The 15,519-nt window shown below is 44.1% G+C and overlaps 1 non-coding gene across 1 annotated transcript in view; it reads right to left on the minus strand.

Annotated features, from left to right (window-relative positions):
- LOC123763707 (uncharacterized) overlaps positions 1-9,115 on the minus strand; it is a 42,548-nt gene extending 33,433 nt beyond the window's left edge. Inside the window, exon 1 of the transcript XR_011222695.1 lies at positions 8,911-9,115. This is a non-coding gene — a transcript (uncharacterized protein). The remainder of the gene's footprint in view (positions 1-8,910) is intronic.
- Positions 9,116-15,519: the final 6,404 nt, after the last annotated feature.

Consider the following 15,519-nt stretch of genomic DNA (forward strand, 5'->3'; position numbering starts at 1 on the left):
CGGGTTCGCTGGAAAGACCCGGAGGCCTCGGCAGGAGGAGCAGGCTCGAATGCCTCCGTCACTGACCCGAAGAGGCAGTCCCCGAAGTCGCCCAAGTTTCACTACCATCTAAACTCCGCCCCGACTCCGAGACCCACAGATATTTGGGAGCCGGGAGCAGGGGAAGGGGGGGTAGCGGGTTGGGGAGTACGAACACGAACTGGGGAAGTACATGAAAGCGTGGACGAAACCAAAGTCAAAGCAACTAACGCCCCCAAGTCCGTATCCCTGTAACCCAAGCAGGGCAGCCTCGGAGCATCTGGGCAAGTAACCAATATCTAGCATGCAACCCCGAAGCCGTCTGTACCTGAACTTTAATATCGGAAGACTGGGTAACACATGCAAGGTGCAAGACTTGCAAGACTCCGGATCAAAGATGTCATTGACCCAACAGGCAGCATGACCGGAGGCAAAACTGGTGAATGTCACCCCGAGACAAGGGAACAGACACACCTTTAAACTCACACTCGGCAAGTTGGAACTCGGAGGACGCATCCAAAGGGCCAAAAAGAGCCCCAGTGGAGTTTTACAGGGGCCCTTAGGCTGACCGCTAAGGGAAGCCCAAGCAAGGTACAGTATTGCTAACCGGCTCAGCCCAAACTACCAAGAGAACTGCTAAAAACCTGAACCGCTGCAATGTGTACAAGCACAGGGGCCTAGTGTAGGACCACCAGTACAACAGAAGGGCGGATAAACCAAGGGAGGAAGGCCACCACCAGGCAAAAGAAACAAAGACAAATAAAACCCCACGAAAGCACAATGTACTCAGAAGGAACACAACCGGCCACTGTGTATAATGGGAGACAAGCTGCACAATACCTTGTGCCCCTACCAACAATGATACCATTGCCTTCCCAAGGTCAAACAGGGCCACCCCCCCCCCCCCCCCCCCCAGAAAAAGGAGGCTGGCCACAGTGGCAGGCAATTGCTGAGCTGCAAGAGACCCCTATGGACCCCAGTACTGATAAATTATTCCTGGCCTGCGCACTACACACAACAATACACCACAAGGCACAGAACTGCAAGAGCCAGAGGCCAGAGTTGACGACCGCAACAGTCTACATCAGCTGAGGAGCTGAAAACTGTAGCGGCCGGTGTAGGCAGGTGGGGTGAGGGGTGGGGAGGGTCTGCAGAGACGATCAGCGCGACGGCGTTAGTGATGCTTGCTTGTTTTAGTTTGGGAGTTTTGTTGCTACCGGGTTTTGGTAGTGATTTTTTCCATGTGGAGGTTTGTTTTGTTACACCTACCTTTCTGTGTGCCAGTTCCCGGTCGATGGCAGACATGGAATGCTTCCAAACACATGGGGGTCTCCGTAGGCCATTGCTCCTCGTGCCTCTCTGAGGAGGCAAGGTTTTGGCTGGAGATCCCCGGTAGACAAGAACTCCAATCAACTGATGCCATGGACTAATACATACATATCAGCCCGGTAAGCTCCGGGGAGCCATAGGGGCTTCCCACAGAAAAAACGAAATATGTAGAGAAAACTCAAATACAGAGTAAAAAAAAAAAAAAAAAGCTTTGCAAAGTTCATCTGATAATATCACCAACACCTCCATTTCAGCAACTGAGAAGGAAATGTTCTTTATGCCTGTTAGCATTCAATTTAAGCACAAGAGAAAGCCTATAGCGTTCCCCAAAAATCCGGATTACAGAATATCGTTTTAGATCATCCAGATTTGTGTGTAGTCAAGTCACTAAATATTCAAATTTTTTACTATTGCCAAATTTTTCGTTTTCATATAGTAAATGACATACATTATACTGAAACACTGTATAAGCAAATAATACATAAAGAATGATTTTATGCATATATAGATAGCTATTACATACAATACTGTGCTGCATATACAAGAAAACAATACAGTATTTTGTTCAACATTTTCTGTAGCACTGACCTTGAAAACCAAGGGACGGCAAAATGTTATTATGGTACTATATCATGCTATCTATTAAACTTAAGGGGCCAGGTGCATAATTTCTCAACCTTCCAACACTAATAGGTGCTGAAGGCTATTAATAGCAGAGCAGCACAAGGGTTAAAGCAGTCTTCATTAACTGACTCAAGTCCTCAATACCCATTGTTAATGCCATTCTTTCAGCTACAGACTAACTGTGCACCACTAACACCCAGCCCCAGGCTACACTGCTCTGTAAATCAGTAGTAAACTGAAGCATTCAAATCCTCGTGCTTAGAAGATTTCAATGTACTGTACATGTACTGTACGTCACTTCTCTTACCGTCAGTGTCCATCATTTTACTTACACACTAAATTATCCTTTTTCCCCAATTGCTATTCTTATGTCAGAAACTGGAGCAGTACCAACATCAACACTTCTTTGCCAGCTGCTTGCCTCCCCACCCACGATTACATTTCTTTAAACACTGCCTTCTTATTTGTGTGAAGGAACTTCTTGTAAGTTAATAAATTAACTTTCTGGATAACATATCACACTTTACTAAAGATACAAGAAAAGTCAATGAAAAATCCTGATAAATGAGTGGTTAGGTAAAACTCTCTCAGGGAAAGTGCATGGTTAGAATGCAAGCCCTCACGGTAGATATGGAGACCTCAAAAGTCACAAACATTTGTACAATATACAGTACAGTACTGTAAAATGTTTGTAAACCACTTCAAAAAATATAAATGCATTATTTTTAATATTTATTAATAAAGTCAGATCAGCCAAAAAAAAAAAAAAAAAAAAAAAAAAAGGAAAATCTAATTAGATGGAAATTACTTGCCTAACCAACAACCCAGATTTCACTTTGATCCCCCTCCCGACATTGCCTTTTTTCCTAAAAACTAAAATTTTGGAGGAGAAATCTGGTAGGGTGATCAGATTTACTGTTTAGAGGATATGGAGGTCTGGATTTTTGACAGAGCACTGTATTTTGGAGAATTTCACTCTGTTTTCCAGGTAAACTAGCAGTTTTAATATTTTAATGCCTCCCCCCCTCTCCCCCCCATTGAAATGATTAAAATCTTTTCTCCAACAATAAGGCTTGGATATTAAGGTTATTCTTCATAAAACCAGCAGTGAATGGAATTAAATGCCAATTTCTGGGCGAGCCCTGGAGACTTTCTGAAGCTATCTCACTGATTTAGTGCCAAACTAGTAGGTGCCATTAGTTGACCTTCCGGTGACCATGAGTCAGAACCTGGCCCCCTCACAGGCACACGGAGTGGTGGCCTACAAATGCTTTACATTTAATGTTAATCATAATTGCCACCAACAGGGAAACCACCCAGAAAGTCAGTGAAACAAAACACCAATGCATGGTTAAAACTGTGACTACAGTTTTAAAACTGCTCAAAAAACTCCCTGAACTATTAAAAAGAAAAAAATGAAAACTAGAGTGAGCTAGTTCCCCCCCCCCCCTTCTCCTGGGAGAGGAGGGAGGCAGACCAGGTCAGCTAGTCTGCACCACCCCTCTGTTCTATGATGATGCAACATTCTGACTCCCTGGGGAAGGAGGGGTGGGGAGGATGCCAGGGATTTTCTGGGGATTACACAAACTGGCATTTCATTACATTCAACACTGGTTTTCTAGGGGGAGCTCCTCAAGGCTCACTGAAGCTAACTACCCAGGGAGGAGGCAACACCATAGGTATGAAAGCGAAGATGGGATCATCTGCTGCGACAGATAACCTAAAGCCATACAAGGCCTCTGATGACCAGGAACGTTCACAAGATACTTGGCCACCAAGACCATGTTTGATCTTCAAAATCCCCGCTCCCAATCCCAAACATCGGCCCAACACATTAGCAAACACTGCCATCAGAGTGGCATACTTCCAGACATCATGAGCATTAGGGTAGACCACAAGTTGGCTAGTTAATGACACTGCAGATGACCTGAGAAATACAAGCCCTGGAACAGGGAATCAGGGAAACTGGATCAACCAACAAGAGTCAACTGAAACAGAACCGGTGGCACGAAGGTAACGGCGAAAAGCTGCCACTAGACAAAGTGCTTGATTCACCCTTTACCAAATCAACCAAGCATCCACAACCAAAGGACCCCTCTGGAAGCCTGCAGAGTCATTCTTCGCCAGGAAAAGAGCCGGCTGCAATGGAACAAAGCGCCAAATAGGGCCAAAAGAACAAAACCCTTTGCACAGGAGAAGAGTATGAAACTTGCCCACCCAACCACTTGAGGCCAAATAAAGCAAAAACACAGCCTTTAAGGAACGATCACGAACCGAAGGGGCCACTACACAGTAAAGCAAGCAGAAGAGTGAAAAGAAAGAACTTGGTCCAGAGACCAGGCAGGGTCAGGTGGCAAGCGCGAGAAAGGTTGCGAGACGGACTAAAGACGTATCAACCCCGATCATAAGCTGGAGCAGCTCCTCCAACACCGCACAATAAGAGGCAACAGTATTTGGCATAAGACGCCGATCAAGAAACAACCTGTTCAGAACCCGAAGGACAATGGTGAAAGGATAGAAAATGCTAAAAAGACTGCCAAGAGACTTTATACTGTTGCCGAGATGACCGCAGGTGGGACACCAACCCAGCCACCTGATCACAAACATATGCGACAAAAACTCCAGATGCAGAGAGCAGAAGAGAAGGCCGAACTAGCAAGGCAAGTCACTTTCCAAATCCTCTTGAAGAGGCAGAGCTGCAGAAAAACGCCCAGGTTCGGACATCAAGGTTGGGCTGGTCGGCAGAATCACTCTTCCCCTATAAGACCCCAGACACTCTGAGCAACAGCTGGACCGGGGAAAAGAGGTAAAGAAACCCCAATCTCGACAAGCCCAGCCAAACACAGTTGGGGGAACAGCACCACAAAGGGGCAGACAGAGACCATGCCAACAAGAAGAGATCATGTGGGCGCCTGAACATCCAGCAAAGCCAGGGAAAGGAATCGGCATCAATGGTCCATTCTGTGGAAAGAGGAAGGAATCGGCATCAATGGTCCATTCTGTGGAAAGAGGAAGGAATCGGCATCAATGGTCCATTCTGTGGAAAGAGGAAGGAACCGGGACAAACTGTTTGCCAGGACGTTGGACACACTCTGGCTATGAACGGTACTGTGATGCCGTTTGTGCATACCCCAAGAACTCGCCAGACAAGCTACCCGAACACACACACAAATAACAATAGCTCGATATCAAATTAATAAATCCACAAGGGCCGTGATGAGAGTTCGAACTTACGTCTAGGATGATCCAAGATGCATGTGCCTTAATCAACTACGACATGGTAAAAAGAATTGCAACCGGGATTGCTACTACCTCGTGGTCCCTTGGTGGCTGGCCCAGCTTTATTTTCAGACGCTGTTTGATAGTTGTCCGACCCGCGGCTCCGCCTCTTTCGGCAGGTCAGACCGGTCCTGTACGTGACTGGTTCGGCCTTCTCGGCTCTTCGCATCTGTTATTTCGACACGGGTGTATCACCATTTCTATGGTGATTAGGTGGCTTCATTGATGGTGTCCCACCTGCGAGCTTCGTCTCTGTGACAGTATGACTTTCCTGGTGTTTTTATTCGCCATTTTCTTGCTCTTCGTAGGTTGTCTTCTGTTTCGTATCGGGTTGTCTTGTCCTTTCTTGGGTTTTCAGGACTGATATTTGATGCTTCTTACTGTCGCCTCGTTTCGTGCGGTGCTGGCAGAGCCAGCACCGCACGAAACGTCCACCCCGAACGCACGGCTCACCGTTGCGTTCGGGGGTGGACATTACATCCGCCCTGTTCCGTCCGCTTTCTCGTGTTTTGTTTCACCTCCGGCCTGCTCATGCGTCGCCCGAGTCATCCTGGTCCTTGATCAGGGTACCCTCTTATCTTTCTTCTCAGTTTGTGGTTGCCCCTTCGGTTCAAGATTGTTTTTCATAGGCCATATTTTGTTGGCATGGGCCTCTGCGGGTCGAGTCGGGGAGCTTCCGGCTCTCTTCCGGTGCAGGGGTTTCTGCCCTTTTGGTATTGGTGGTAGGTTTGTACGTTCGCAGCCTTTCTCCGTCCTGGCGATGGTCGAGATGGCTGCTTTCCGGAGGGGTCCTTGGGATGCGCTTTGGGTTGATCCGGTTCTCCTCGTTCCCTTTTTCCGGGCTCGGGTCTTCCAGGTCATCCACAGAGTCTTTAAATCCACCAGCCTGCGGTCTATCCTTGCGTTGCGGAGTTTGTCTCTGCCATCTCCTGGGTCAGCCCTTTCTTTTCCTTCTCTTTGGGTATGAAGCTCCACCTATGCCATGCTTTCTAACTTCAGAATTGCTTTTAAATACATGGATGGCAATATACTAAAGAAATTGTTCACGACTTTTGTTAGGCCAAAGCTAGAATATGCAGCGGTTGTGTGGTGCCCATATCTTAAGAAGCACATCAACAAACTGGAAAAGGTGCAAAGACTTGCTACTAAGTGGTTCCCAGAACTGAAGGGCAAGAGCTACGAGGAGAGGTTAGAGGCATTAAGTATGCCAAAACTAGAAGACAGAAGAAAAAAGAGGTGATATGATCACTATATACAAAATAGTAACAGGAATTGATAAAATCCATAGGGAAGATTTCCCGAGACCTGGAACTTCAAGAACAAGAGGTCATAGATATAAACTAGCTAAACACAGATGCCGAAGAAATATAAGAACATTCACTTTTGCAAACAGAGTGGTAGACGGTTGGAACAAGTTAGGTGAGAAGGTGGTGGAGGCCAAGACCATCAGTAGTTTCAAAGCGTTATATGACAAAGAGTGTTGGGAAGACGGGACACCACGAGCGTAGCTCTCATCCTGTAACTACACTTAGGTAATTACACACATACTCACCTAATTGTGCTTGTGGGGATGAGCTCTGACCCTTTGGTCCCGCCTCTCAACCGTCAATCAACTGATGTACAGATTCCTGAGCCTACTGGGCTCTGTCATATCTACATTTGAAACTGTGTATGAAGTCAGCCTCCACCACATCACTTCCAAGTGCATTCCATTTACTAACTACTCAGATGCTGAAAAAGTTCTTTCTAATGTAATATAAGTGTACACATGTACACGTATACAAGTGTACACATGTACACGTATACAAGTGTACACATGTACACGTATACAAGTGTACACATGTACACGTATACAAGTGTACACATGTACACGTATACAAGTGTACACATGTACACGTATACAAGTGTACACATGTACACGTATACAAGTGTACACACACACACACAAAAAAATTAAATAAAGAAAAGAAAAATAGAAGCCGCCGACCAATGGGCAGAGATCATGCTGGCCAGGTGAAGAAGGCACCAAGAAAGCACAAAACTGCATCAAAAGGCCCATCTCGACAACAAAACCCAAGGGCCCCGGCACGACCACAACACGTGCCAAGACCCAAAAAAATCAGCCTGCAAGCCAGGAAGACCCTGGAACCGCAGAAGGCAGAACCGGGTCACACACGAGGAAACAAAGCCCCCAGAACCCACAAAGGGGGCCCAAGAGGTAGAAACCTCCGGAACGAAATCAAAGAACCCATAGGAACCCGGGATCGTACCTGGGGAATCTGCAATCAAACCCAAACTACCACATTTGCTGGCAGAAATACACCACAGAAAGGCAAAGCACAGCCCCCAGACAGAACCCCCCAGGGAAACGGCCAAAGCAGACCGAAAGCCGAGGGACAAGGTGCGGGAGCAAGCAGAAACAGACTGACACCAAGCCCAAACCCTATGGTCCAGACCCAAAACAGACAGAAAATGGAAAAACTGTTGTAAAAACCAACACCCAAGCGTTCCCAGAGGAACAAAGGTGAAAAACTTACCCAAGACGCTAGCTCGCACACCCAAGCGCATGTAAACAAACCGCAACACCGCCCTGGTGGCCACGCCGGGAAACCGGCGGAAGAAAATGGCCACCAGAAACAGGGGGGGCCGTGATCGACGCAATAAATATGAAAACACGCCAGCAAATGAGGGAAGAAAGAAGACTAAATGGACTAAAAACTCCGCCCAGAAGCAGAAAAACCAGGCAGGGGCAAACAGCCCCAGAACTGCTAGCAGGCATCCCCCACAGCCCCAGGAACCCGCAACAGAGGCCCCTGAGGCAGAGCTGTCCTCCATGCCCTCTGCCCTTAAAGAAAAGGAAAAGTCCTGGGGAAAGGGAGCAAGAAAGGGCCGCTGTTAAGACCCAGAAGCCAAGGCAGGAGGAACAGGCTCGAAAACCTCCGTCCCCAACCCGAACAGGGCAGTCCCTGAAACTGCCCGAGTCTTGGCCTCAACTAAACCCCACCCCGACCCCGAAACCCGCAGACGGTCAGGAGCCGGGAACAGGGAGGGAAAAGGGGCGAACAGCACCTAACCAAAATGGGGCGGCCCCGGGGCATCCGGGTGGGAAACCAACCTAGCGCGTTGCAGCAAACTAAACCAAGCTTGCAACGAGGATGCCGCCTGTACTCAGAACAGTAATAACATCAGGAGAGTACGGGAGAACAAACAGAACAACTCGCAAGACTCCGGGTCAAGGTGTCAAGTGACCGAACAGGCAGCATGACGGAGGTAAAAGTGGCGACTGTCACCCAGAGACAAGGGCACAGCAACCAACGAACCCACACAAGATGGGTTGGAACCCAGAAGACACATTCCGGGTTCAGGCAGATAAGGAAAACCCCAACCACAAGGGGGTTTTCCAGGGCCATTGCTTCCTGAAACCTCTCTGAAGGGGCCAGGTTCTGACACTGGTCCCTGGTAGGTCTGAACTCCTTAGCTAATGTCCCAGTCTAATATAACATACATAAGCCCGATAAGCTCCAAGGAGCCGTAGGGGCTCCCCACGGAAAGACTCCTGCGATTGCTGTGTTTCAGTTGTGGGAAGCATTCTCGGCAAGATAGCTTCAGGCAGCCACCAAGGGGCTCCTCCCAGAAAAAAATATCCAAAATAAGGCTTACTTGTCAGCAAATTGCTTGAGAACTTCATCATCAACTCCATATGGGGTGTCACAACAGTAGCGACTTCTCTTGGTTCCACAGCAGTACACTTTATCTTGTGCATCTGTTAACTGTGGACACGTCATGTAACTGGTTTGTCCAAAAATGTTCTCGGTACTGCAGGTCGCAGCAGAGCCTGAAATGCATTCCTCAAGTCAAATTAAAGAAGTAATTTATTCTTCACTAATAAATACTTAATAGTATATGTGCATTTATGAGTGTCTAAATAAATATATGTATTTTCTAAATAAAATTAAGAACATGATACAATAGTTAATTATTAGGAATAGAGTATGCATATTAAATAAAGCCACTAATACAAAGAACATTTTGGGGAATAACACTAGATACTTATGGACATGATCAAGATGTACAAAGGCTGTTCACAGCTGGTAGCTCCAGAAGGCAATACAGTGTTACCTTCGTTTATGATTTTAAGCCGTTCCAAGAGACGGAGGGTACACCAAAAAATCGTAAACCAAAACCGTGAGATTATACTTTACTCCACCTGGCTATGGCGAATTTACTGTTAAGTGCCCTAGCCCCACGTTGGTAAGCCAGATGCGAGATTCTACTTCCAGGTTGACCACACACAGGCCCCATGAGGAGAAGCCTGATGCGATATTGCCAATCCAAAAGGTGAGAGGCTTGAGGAACCACCAAAGATCCAGTAGTACAGAAGAAGGATGAAGACCAAGGTGGTCTTCCCCTCCACAATGCACTACAACACCTTCTCTCACTGGATCGTTCTCTCTGCAACTCGCTTGCAGCTAATATAGCAGGTAGTGGACGGGTTCTCACACCGAATTTAATATTCAGTGATTGGGGTTAGGGGCTGGAACCTGAACCAGCTTTAAGTGCCTCTTAAGGACAATTGTTAAGTAAGGTAATGAATGGGACAGTACTGCAGAATGAGGAATGACAATGGCCTGTGTAAACAAAATAACAATTTATTCAACAAACTTATTGTCTAATCCACAGCCCAACACTTTACATTAAACCAAGAGTGTCACTTCAAATCTGCCAAACACCCCTTTTGCAGAAGGTCTCCTGACCCACCACCTGACAGGTGTATAGAGACAAGGCCTCGATCCACTGGACAGGTCAACAACAAATGTTAACTAACCTGAAACACTTTATGCACACTCTTGTCAACTCAAACACCAAAACATGACATGAACACATGAAGTGAACAACCATGGGGAGACGGGACACCACGAGCATAGCTCTCATCCTGTAACTACACTTAGGTAATTACCATGTCACAAGGACAATCACACCAACAACACACCCACAAGTAACTACGTTACTTTAGCCCGGGTCACTAGGACATACCACAACAACAACAGTTGCTTCAACCATCAATGTCGCCAAGACATTCAATCAATCACGTTAACACACACGTCACTTTGACGGCAATCAAAGATAAATTGAGTAATTAATTATTAATGTATGTTAATTAATCACTAACAATTATGTTAATGTTACTAGACAGTCAACAAATTAATTAACACTTAATACACTGACAGCTAACAATCAATGACAATGACTTTACTAATTACATTACTGTACTGACTTCACTAATACATTAGATAGCTTTAAATAATTAATCTTAAGTATTAATTATCTCGTGTCACCAGACAAACCTCAAACAAGGGTATCCCTATACCACAACACAACACACAAATGAGAAATAATACTTGTCACACGGACAAAATAATCTAACGAGTAACAATCAATGACTTGCTCAAATACTGGATCTCTATAAAGATGTAGAAACAGTGTCACACCAACATTAATAATCAATCAATTCAATACACTGCAATGGTTAACAGCCTATATCTCAAAATGTGTTTATAAATCACTTGCGCACGCACGCACGCACACACACACACACACCAACGAGAAAGAAATGACCAACAAGAAGCAGAAATTAGGCAAGCAATTAGGAAAGAACTGGTTACCAACAGTAAACTGGTACAAAACACTGCAGATAGAACTAAGTCCATAATCATTTTTGGATGTTTAGAGAAGGAAATTTCATCTAGGGTGGACCGAGCGGCAGAAGAGATGAAAATCATAGAGAAAATAGTAGGTTTAGGAGAAGGCTCAAAGGAAAATGTCAGTGATTTTAGAAGAATAGGAAAATATGAGAAAGAAAAGAACCGCCCCTTAAGGGTGACCTTTAATGGAGTGAAAAACATGATGGAAGTGCTAAGAAATGCCAGGAAACTGCAGAGTGATGAGGTTGGCAAATCTTGGTCAATAAGACAAGACCTCTCCAAGGAAGACAGAGAAAAGCTGAAAATGAACTTAATTGAGGCAAAACGGCTAAATGGGGATAGAAATGAAGAAGACAGAAATTCTTTTTTTTACAAAGTGACAGGGACTGGAAAGCTTGTGAAATGGTACATAAAAACAAAGCAACAAGATCAGTAGTGGAAGGGGGAGTAAAGAGCAAAGGAAAAGGGAACATGTTCCTGAAAATTGTATATACCAACATAGATGGAGTGAGGTCAAAAACTTTGGAGTTGCAAGATATAATCCAGCTTAGGGTCCCAGATATTGTTGCATTATCAGAAACGAAACTTGAAGGAAATATAATAAATGAAGTCATATTCCCAAGAGGCTACTCAGTTTGGAGACGTGACAGGAAAACTAGGAAGGGAGGAGGAGTGGCTGTACTGGTGAAAAAACACCTGAAGGTAAAAGAGTTAATATTTGAAAACCCTCGAGATATTGACATAATGGCATTGCAGGTCTGGAATCAGGATGATAACCTGATAATTGTAAATGCCTACAGCCCACCAGCAAGCAACACGTGGACAAAGGAAGAACTGGATGACAAACGAGAGGGCCTCATAATGGTCATGAGAGATATTATTGTACAAGCAGATAAAGATAAATCACGACTGTTGATACTGGGGGACTTCAACTTTAGAGCAATAGACTGGGAGGCCTATGAAGCAAGAACGGAGGACTTTTGGACATGCAGATTTGTAAACCTCATTCTGGAGACATTCTTGTATCAACACATAAAGCAAGCCACAAGAATGAGGGAAGGAGATATACCGTCAGTACTGGATCTAGTATTCACCAGGAAAGAAGAAGAGATTTTTGACATCCAGTACCTTCCTCCCTTGGGAAAGAGTGATCACGTCCTGTTAGACATTAAATATGCTTTAAGATATCATCTAGAAGAAAATGGGGACATTGAAACAGTTGATAAACTCGATTTAAAGAGAGGCAACTATGGGGAACTTCGAAATTTTTTTAATGAGTGTAATTGGACAGAATTGTTGCTAGGCAGGGAAGTAAATGAAATGTATGCCAAATTTTTAAAACTATACGAGGAAGGCACACAAACATTCATACCAAAACAGAGATGCAGGACCAGAAAACAGGATTGGTTCGACAGAAATTGTGAGAGGGCAAGAGACCAAAAGACACAAAAATGGAATCAGTATAGGAAGAGGCCAAACCCCCAAACATACCAGCGATACAAAGATGCGAGAAACAATTATACAGCAGTAAGGAGAGAGGCAGAAAGAAATTTTGAAAAAGGGATAGCAGATAAATGTAAAACAGAACCGGGCCTATTCTACAAATTCATAAACAACAAATTGCAGGTAAAGGATAATATCCAGAGGTTGAAAATGGGAAACAGATTCACGGAAAATGAAAAGGAAATGTGTGAAACATTAAATGAAAAGTTCCAAAGTGTGTTTGTACAAAATGAAATATTCAGAGAACCAGACACAATAAGAATTCCAGAGAACAACATAGAGCGGATAGAGGTGTCTAGAGATGAAGTGGAAAATATGCTAAAGGAGCTCGGGAGGAACAAAGCAGCTGGCCCAGATGGCGTTTCACCATGGGTTCTGAGAGAATGTGCATCTGAGCTCAGCATTCCACTTCACCTGATCTTTCAGGCATCCCTGTGTACAGGAATCGTAGCAGACGTGTGGAAACAGGCTAACATAGTTCCAATCTACAAAAGTGGCAGCAGGGAAGACCCCCTCAATTATAGACCTGTATCATTGACAAGTGTAATAGTGAAAGTATTGGAAAAGCTAATCAAAACTAAATGGGTAGAACACCTGGAGAGAAATGATATAATATCAGACAGACAGTATGGTTTTCGATCAGGAAGATCCTGTGTATCGAATTTACTCAGTTTCTATGATCGGGCCACAGAGATATTACAGGAAAGAGATGGCTGGGTTGACTGCATCTATCTGGACCTAAAAAAGGCTTTCGACAGAGTTCCACATAAGAGGTTGTTCTGGAAACTGGAAAATATTGGAGGGGTGACAGGTAAGCTTCTATCATGGATGAAAAATTTTCTGACTGATAGAAAAATGAGGGCAGTAATCAGAGGCAATGTATCGGAATGGAGAAATGTCACAAGTGGAGTACCACAGGGTTCAGTTCTTGCACCAGTGATGTTTATTGTGTACATAAATGATCTACCAGTTGGTATACAGAATTATATGAACATGTTTGCTGATGATGCTAAGATAATAGGAAGGATAAGAAATTTAGATGATTGTCATGCCCTTCAAGAAGACCTGGACAAAATAAGTATATGGAGCACCACTTGGCAAATGGAATTTAATGTTAATAAATGTCATGTTATGGAATGTGGAATAGGAGAACATAGACCCCACACAACCTATATATTATGTGAGAAATCTTTAAAGAATTCTGATAAAGAAAGAGATCTAGGAGTGGTTCTAGATAGAAAACTATCACCTGAGGACCACATAAAGAATATTGTGCAAGGAGCCTATGCAATGCTTTCTAACTTCAGAATTGCATTTAAATACATGGATGGCGATATACTAAAGAAATTGTTCATGACTTTTGTTAGGCCAAAGCTAGAATATGCAGCTGTTGTGTGGTGCCCATATCTTAAGAAGCACATCAACAAACTGGAAAAGGTGCAAAGACATGCTACTAAGTGGCTCCCAGAACTGAAGGGCAAGAGCTACGAGGAGAGGTTAGAAGCATTAAATATGCCAAAACTAGAAGACAGAAGAAAAAGAGGTGATATGATCACTACGTACAAAATAGTAACAGGAATTGATAAAATCGACAGGGAAGACTTCCTGAGACCTGGAACTTCAAGAACAAGAGGTCATAGATTTAAACTAGCTAAACACAGATGCCGAAGAAATATAAGAAAATTCACCTTCGCAAATAGAGTGGTAGACGGTTGGAACAAGTTAAGTGAGAAGGTGGTGGAGGCCAAGACCGTCAGTAGTTTCAAAGCGTTATATGACAAAGAGTGCTGGGAAGACGGGACACCACGAGCGTAGCTCTCATCCTGTAACTACACTTAGGTAATTACACTTAGGTAATTACACACACACACAGAGTGTGTCTAGACACATAGAGGTGTCTAGAGACGAAGTGGAAAAAATGCTCAAGGAGCTCGGTAAGAACAAAGCAGCTGGCCCAGATGGCGTTTCACCATGGGTTCTGAGAGAATGTGCACCCGAGCTCAGCATTCCACTTCACCTGATCTTTCAGGCATCCCTGTGTACAGGAATCGTAGCAGACGGGTGGAAACAGGCTAACATAGTTCCAATCTACAAAAGTGGCAGCAGGGAAGACCCCCTCAATTATAGACCTGTATCATTGACAAGTGTAATAGTGAAAGTATTGGAAAAACTAATCAAAACTAAATGGGTAGAACACCTAGAGAGAAATGATATAATATCAGACAGACAGTATAGTTTTTGATCTGGAAGATCCTGTGTATCGAATTTACTCAGTTTCTATGATCGAGCCACAGAGATATTACAGGAAAGAGATGGTTGGGTTGACTGCATCTATCTGGACCTAAAAAAGGCTTTCGACAGAGTTCCACATAAGAGGTTGTTCTGGAAACTGGAAAATATTGGAGGGGTGACAGGTAAGCTTCTATCATGGATGAAAAATTTTCTGACTGATAGAAAAATGAGGGCAGTAATCAGAGGCAATGTATCAGAATGGAGAAATGTCACAAGTGGAGTACCACAGGGTTCAGTTCTTGCACCAGTGATGTTTATTGTGTACATAAATGATCTACCAGTTGGTATACAGAATTATATGAACATGTTTGCTGATGATGCTAAGATAATAGGAAGGATAAGAAATTTAGATGACTGTCATGCCCTTCAAGAAGACCTGGACAAAATAAGTATATGGAGCACCACTTGGCAAATGGAATTTAATGTTAATAAATGTCATGTTATGGAATGTGGAATAGGAGAACATAGACCCCACACAACCTATATATTATGTGAGAAATCTTTAAAGAATTCTGATAAAGAAAGAGATCTAGGAGTGGTTCTAGATAGAAAACTATCACCTGAGGACCACATAAAGAATATTGTGCAAGGAGCCTATGCTATGCTTTCTAACTTCAGAATTGCATTTAAATACATGGATGGCGATATACTAAAGAAATTGTTCATGACTTTTGTTAGGCCAAAGCTAGAATATGCAGCTGTTGTGTGGTGCCCATATCTTAAGAAGCACATCAACAAACTGGAAAAGGTGCAAAGACATGCTACTAAGTGG

The sequence above is a fragment of the Procambarus clarkii genome, chromosome 52, assembly GCF_040958095.1.
Source record: "Procambarus clarkii isolate CNS0578487 chromosome 52, FALCON_Pclarkii_2.0, whole genome shotgun sequence".
Classification (NCBI taxonomy): Eukaryota; Metazoa; Arthropoda; class Malacostraca; order Decapoda; family Cambaridae; genus Procambarus; species Procambarus clarkii.